The 7,264-nt window shown below is 34.8% G+C and overlaps 2 non-coding genes across 2 annotated transcripts; both read left to right on the top strand.

Moving 5' to 3' along the window:
- Positions 1–1,292: 1,292 nt before the first annotated feature.
- Positions 1,293–1,366, top strand: TRNAS-ACU (transfer RNA serine (anticodon ACU)). The gene has a single exon. It is a non-coding gene; the product is annotated as a tRNA-Ser (tRNA).
- A 2,263-nt stretch (positions 1,367–3,629) lies between these two features.
- On the top strand, positions 3,630–3,703 carry TRNAS-ACU (transfer RNA serine (anticodon ACU)). Its single transcript has one exon. It is a non-coding gene; the product is annotated as a tRNA-Ser (tRNA).
- The last annotated feature ends 3,561 nt before the right edge of the window (positions 3,704–7,264 follow it).

The raw sequence follows: 7,264 nt of genomic DNA on the forward strand, positions 1-7,264 counted from the left end.
CGTTGGTGGATGGAAGAAACATCTTACAAAAACTCTCCAGATTATTGACTTTTTAAAGTTTTTCTAGGAAATGTTTTAGATGAATGCTTATTAGCCTTTGTCAGTATGTACTTTTGCAAAGTGTCTCTGTGGTGCAATCAGTTAGTGTGTACGGCTATAAACCAGAAGGTTGGTGGTTCAATCACACCCAGGGACGTAATTGACCTTGTAATCAGATTTTGGTGATCTTTAAGTAGACAAGTCAAAATTTCAAATCCCCTCTTATGGTGTAGGGTACCTGGCCTTCTCTGATGTAATCAGAGTTAGATTTGATTCAGTGATTTTATAAAAACAGCTAGGAAGCACAATTTAGCAGTGGGTTGCAGAGAAAAAGAAATATGCTGGCAAAAAAATCCAATTGAGTGATTAAACAGCTCTTCATTTTCTGGCTTTATTTTTATGCTAACAAATTTGTTCTCTGAAAAGTGTCCACAAAGCCAAGTCTCTGATGAACACCTTTGTAAGGATGGTTTTTCACCTATTACTAAATTAAACTTGCTTCATTGGAAAGGCAGCAAGATGCATCCTCATTTCAATGTCTACTGAAATAATACAGGTTGACACCAGGAAACATTAACGCCAATGCATCCTTGCTGCTTTCTCATGTGGAAGTCTGTTTAATGTGAAAACAAGGTGATATCAAATTAGCACACAGGTAAGGAATTAAGAAAATCTTTATTTAAGGGTGAAGATGTTTCTCACAAAATCGTTGCCCCAATGCATCATTGAAATTCAAGCTGGAAAGATGATTTTAATATATCACTTGTACATTTTGTATTGCTCTTCTGGTGACAATGTAGTTTGTTTTTGTCAATTACCATTTTAATAATAGGGTAAAGAAAATTAAGTGGATTTTTGAAAGAAAACAATACTGTCAATATACTATTAAAACAAATTAAAATGGTAAAAGTTATTGTACTTTAAGTAAACATAAAATAGCTAACATATCAATCCCAGTTTTGGATTACTTTAATTAACAAAAAAAATGCATATAGCAGAGGATAGTTTCAATCTGCCTACCTCAGGGTAATGGGCCCAGCATGCTTCCATTGCAGTACTCTGCTGCACATGTAAGTGCAAGAGATCCTGAAGCACTCATCTCATCATGGGAAAGTACCAATGTGTTTCTTCGTTGGTTGAGTTAAGAAAATTCTTACAAAAACTCTCCAGATTATTGACTTTTTAAAGTTTTTCTAGGAAACGTTCTAGATGAATGCTTATTAGCCTTTGTCAGTATGTACTTTTCGCAAAGTGTCTCTGTGGCGCAATCGGTTAGTGTGTCTGGCTACTAACCAAAAGGTTGGTGGTTCAATCCCACCCAGGGACATAATTGACCTTGTGATCAGGTTTTGGTGATATTTAAGTAGACAAGTCAAAATTTCAAACCCCTCTTATGGTGTAGGGTACCTGGCCTTCTCTGATGTAATCAGAGTTAGATTTGATTCAGTGATTTTATAAAAAACAGCTAGGAAGCACAATTTAGCAATGGGTTGCAGAGAAAAAAAATATGCTGGCAGAAAAATCCAATTGAGTGATTAAACAGCTCTTCATTTTCTGCCTTTATTTTTATGCTAACAAATTTGTTCTCTAAAAAGTATCCACAAAGCCAAGTCTCTGATTAACACCTTTGTAGGGATGGTTTTTCACCTATAACTAAATTAAACTTGCTTCATTGGAAAGGCAGCAAGATGCATCCTCATTTCAATGTCTACTGAAATAATACAGGTTGACACCAGGAAACATTAACGCCACTGCATCCTTGCTGCTTTCTCATGTAGAAGTCTGTTTAATGTGAAAACAAGGTGATATCTAATTAGCACACAGGTAAGGAATTAAGAAAATCTTTATTTAAGGGTGAAGATGTTTCTCACAAAATCGTTGCCCCAATGCATCATTGAAATTCAAGCTGGAAAGATGATTTTAATATATCACTTGTACATTTTGTATTGCTCTTCTGGTGACAATGTAGTTTGTTTTTGTCAATTACCCTTTTAATAATAGGGTAAAGAAAATTAAGTGGATTTTTTAAAGAAAACTATACTGTCAATATACTATTAAAACAAATTAAAATGGTAAAAGTTATTGTACTTTAAGTAAAAATAAAAGAGCAAAAATATCAATCCCAGTTTTGATTACTTAAATTAACAAAAAAAATGCATATAGCAAAGGATAGTTTCAATCTGCCTACCTCTGGGTTATGGGCCCAGCATGCTTCCATTGCAGTACTCTGCTGCACATGTAAGTGCAAGAGATCCTGAAGCACTCACTCATCATGGGAAAGTACCAATGTGTTTCTTCGTTGGTTGATGGAAGAAACATCTTACAAAAACTCTCCAGCTTATTAACTTTTTAAAGTTTTTCTAGGAAACGTTCTAGATGTATGCTTATTAGCCTTTGTCAGTATATACTTTTTGCAAAGTGTCTCTGTGGCGCAATCGGGTAGTGTGTCTGGCTACTAACCAAAAGTTTGGTGGTTCAATCCCACCCAGGGAAGTAATTGAACTTGTTATCAGATTTTGGTGATCTTTAAGTAGACAAGTCAAAATTTCAAACCCCCTCTTATGGTGTAGGGTACCTGGCCTTCTCTGATGTAATCAGAGTTAGATTTGATTCAGTGATTTTATAAAAACAGCTAGGAAGCACAATTTAGCAGTGGGTTGCAGAGAAAAAGAAATATGCTGGCAAAAAAAATCCAATTGAGTGATTAAACAGCTCTTCATTTTCTGGCTTTATTTTTATGCTAACAAATTTGTTCTCTGAAAAGTGTCCACAAAGCCAAGTCTCTGATTAACACCTTTGTAGGGATTGTTTTTCACCTATTACTAAATTAAACTTGCTTCATTGGAAAGGCAGTAAGATGCATCCTCATTTCAATGTCTACTGAAATAATACAGGTTGACACCAGGAAACATTAACGCCACTGCATCCTTGCTGCTTTCTCATGTAGAAGTCTGTTTAATGTGAAAACAAGGTGATATCTAATTAGCACACAGGTAAGGAATTAAGAAAATCTTTATTTAAGGGTGAAGATGTTTCTCACAAAATCGTTGCCCCAATGCATCATTGAAATTCAAGCTGGAAAGATGATTTTAATATATCACTTGTACATTTTGTATTGCTCTTCTGGTGACAATGTAGTTTGTTTTTGTCAATTACCCTTTTAATAATAGGGTAAAGAAAATTAAGTGGATTTTTTAAAGAAAACTATACTGTCAATATACTATTAAAACAAATTAAAATGGTAAAAGCTATTGTACTTTAAGTAAAAATAAAAGAGCAAAAATATCAATCCCAGTTTTGATTACTTAAATTAACAAAAAAAAATGCATATAGCAAAGGATAGTTTCAATCTGCCTACCTCTGGGTTATGGGCCCAGCATGCTTCCATTGCAGTACTCTGCTGCACATGTAAGTGCAAGAGATCCTGAAGCACTCACTCATCATGGGAAAGTACCAATGTGTTTCTTCGTTGGTTGATGGAAGAAACATCTTACAAAAACTCTCCAGATTATTGACTTTTTAAAGTTTTTCTAGGAAACGTTCTAGATGTATGCTTATTAGCCTTTGTCAGTACGTACTTTTTACAAAGTGTCTCTGTGGCGCAATCGGGTAGTGTGTCTGGCTACTAACCAAAAGGTTGGTGGTTCAATCCCACCCAGGGACGTAATTGACCTTGTTATCAGATTTTGGTGATCTTTAAGTAGACAAGTCAAAATTTCAAACCCCCTGTTATGGTGTAGGGTACCTGGCCTTCTCTGATGTAATCAGAGTTAGATTTGATTCAGTGATTTTATAAAAACAGCTAGGAAGCACAATTTAGCAGTGGGTTGCAGAGAAAAAGAAATATGCTGGAAAAAAAATCCAATTGAGTGATTAAACAGCTCTTCATTTTCTGGCTTTATTTTTATGCTAACAAATTTGTTCTCTGAAAAGTGTCCACAAAGCCAAGTCTCTGATTAACACCTTTGTAGGGATGGTTTTTCACCTATTACTAAATTAAACTTGCTTCATTGGAAAGGCAGCAAGATGCATCCTCATTTCAATTTCTACTGAAATAATACAGGTTGACACCAGGAAACATTAACGCCACTGCATCCTTGCTGCTTTCTCATGTGGAAGTCTGTTTAATGTGAAAACAAGGTGATATCTAATTAGCACACAGGTAAGGAATTAAGAAAATCTTTATTTAAGGGTGAAGATGTTTCTCACAAAATCGTTGCCCCAATGCATCATTGAAATTCAAGCTGGAAAGATGATTTTAATATATCACTTGTACATTTTGTATTGCTCTTCTGGTGACAATGTAGTTTGTTTTTGTCAATTACCATTTTAATAATAGGGTAAAGAAAATTAAGTGGATTTTTGAAAGAAAACAATACTGTCAATATACTATTAAAACAAATTAAAATGGTAAAAGTTATTGTACTTTAAGTAAACATAAAATAGCTAACATATCAATACCAGTTTTGGATTACTTTAATTAACAAAAAAAATGCATATAGCAGAGGATAGTTTCAATCTGCCTACCTCTGGGTAATGGGCCCAGCATGCTTCCATTGCAGTACTCTGCTGCACATGTAAGTGCAAGAGATCCTGAAGCACTCACTCATCATGGGAAAGTACCAATTTGTTTCTTCGTTGGTTGATTTAAGACAATTCTTACAAAAACTCTCCAGATTATTGACTTTTTAAAGTTTTTCTAGGAAATGTTCTAGATGAATGCTTATTAGCCTTTGTCAGTATGTACTTTTTGCAAAGTGTCACTGTGGCGCAATCGGTTAGTGTGTCCGGCTACTAACCAAAAGGTTGGTGGTTTAATCCCACCCAGGGACATAATTGACCTTGTGATCAGGTTTTGGTGATATTTAAGTAGAAAAGTCAAAATTTCAAACCCCCTCTTATGGTGTAGGGTACCTGGCCTTCTCTGATGTAATCAGAGTTAGATTTGATTCAGTGATTTTATAAAAAACAGCTAGGAAGCACAATTTAGCAATGGGTTGCAGAGAAAAAAAATATGCTGGCAGAAAAATCCAATTGAGTGATTAAACAGCTCTTCATTTTCTGCCTTTATTTTTATGCTAACAAATTTGTTCTCTAAAAAGTGTCCACAAAGCCAAGTCTCTGATTAACACCTTTGTAGGGATGGTTTTTCACCTATAACTAAATTAAACTTGCTTCATTGGAAAGGCAGCAAGATGCATCCTCATTTCAATGTCTACTGAAATAATACAGGTTGACACCAGGAAACATTAACGCCACTGCATCCTTGCTGCTTTCTCATGTAGAAGTCTGTTTAATGTGAAAACAAGGTGATATCTAATTAGCACACAGGTAAGGAATTAAGAAAATCTTTATTTAAGGGTGAAGATGTTTCTCACAAAATCGTTGCCCCAATGCATCATTGAAATTCAAGCTGGAAAGATGATTTTAATATATCACTTGTACATTTTGTATTGCTCTTCTGGTGACAATGTAGTTTGTTTTTGTCAATTACCATTTTAATATTAGGGTAAAGAAAATTAAGTGGATTTTTTAAAGAAAATAATACTTTCAATATACTATTAAAACAAATTAAAATGGTAAAAGTTATTGTACTTTAATGAAAAATAAAAGAGCAAAAATATCAATCCCAGTTTTGGATTACTTTAATTAACAAAAAAATATGCATATAGCAGAGGATAGTTTTAATCTGCCTACCTCTGGGTTATGGGCCCAGCATGCTTCCATTGCAGTACTTTGCTGCACATGTAAGTGCAAGAGATCCTGAAGCACTCACTCATCATGGGAAAGTACCAATGTGTTTCTTCGTTGGTGGATGGAAGAAACATCTTACAAAAACTCTCCAGATTATTGACTTTTTAAAGTTTTTCTAGGAAACGTTTTAGATGAATGCTTATTAGCCTTTGTCAGTATATGCTTTTGCAAAGTGTCTCTGTGGTGCAATCAGTTAGTGTGAACGGCTATAAACCAAAAGGTTGGTGGTTCAATCCCACCCAGAGACGTAATTGACCTTGTGATCAGATTTTGGTGATCTTTAAGTAGACAAGTCAACATTTCAAACCCCCTCTTATGGTGTAGGGTACCTGGCCTTCTCTGATGTAATCAGAGTTAGATTTGATTCAGTGATTTTATAAAAACAGCTAGGAAGCACAATTTAGCAGTGGGTTGCAGAGAAAAAGAAATATGCTGGCAAAAAAATCCAATTGAGTGATTAAACAGCTCTTAATTTTCTGGCTTTATTTTTATGCTAACAAATTTGTTCTCTGAAAAGTGTCCACAAAGCCAAGTCTCTGATTAACACCTTTGTAGGGATGGTTTTTCACCTATTACTAAATTAAATTTGCTTCATTGGAAAGGCAGCAAGATGCATCCTCATTTCAATGTCTACTGAAATAATACGGGTTGACACCAGGAAACATTAACGCCACTGCATCCTTGCTGCTTTCTCATGTGGAAGTCTGTTTAATGTGAAAACAAGGTGATATCTAATTAGCACACAGGTAAGGAATTAATAAAATCTTTATTTAAGGGTGAAGATGTTTCTCACAAAATCGTTGCCCCAATGCATCATTGAAATTCAAGCTGGAAAGATGATTTTAATATATCACTTGTACATTTTGTATTGCTCTTCTGGTGACAATGTAGTTTGTTTTTGTCAATTACCATTTTAATAATAGGGTAAAGAAAATTAAGTGGATTTTTGAAAGAAAACAATACTGTCAATATACTATTAAAACAAATTAAAATGGTAAAAGTTATTGTACTTTAAGTAAAAATAAAAGAGCAAAAATATCAATCCCAGTTTTGATTACTTAAATTAACAAAAAAAATGCTTATAGCAAAGGATAGTTTCAATCTGCCTACCTCTGGGTTATGGGCCCAGCATGCTTCCATTGCAGTACTCTGCTGCACATGTAAGTGCAAGAGATCCTGAAGCACTCACTCATCATAGGAAAGTACCAATGTGTTTCTTCGTTGGTTGATGGAAGAAACATCTTACAAAAACTCTCCAGATTATTGACTTTTTAAAGTTTTTCTAGGAAACGTTCTAGATGTATGCTTATTAGCCTTTGTCAGTACGTACTTTTTACAAAGTGTCTCTGTGGCGCAATCGGTTAGTGTGTCTGGTTGGTGGTTCAATCCCACCCAGGGACGTAATTGACCTTGTTATCAGATTTTGGTGATCTTTAAGTAGACAAGTCAAAATTTCAAACCCCCTGTTATG

This window comes from Pseudophryne corroboree, chromosome 8 (genome assembly GCF_028390025.1).
Source record: "Pseudophryne corroboree isolate aPseCor3 chromosome 8, aPseCor3.hap2, whole genome shotgun sequence".
Lineage (NCBI taxonomy): Eukaryota > Metazoa > Chordata > Amphibia > Anura > Myobatrachidae > Pseudophryne > Pseudophryne corroboree.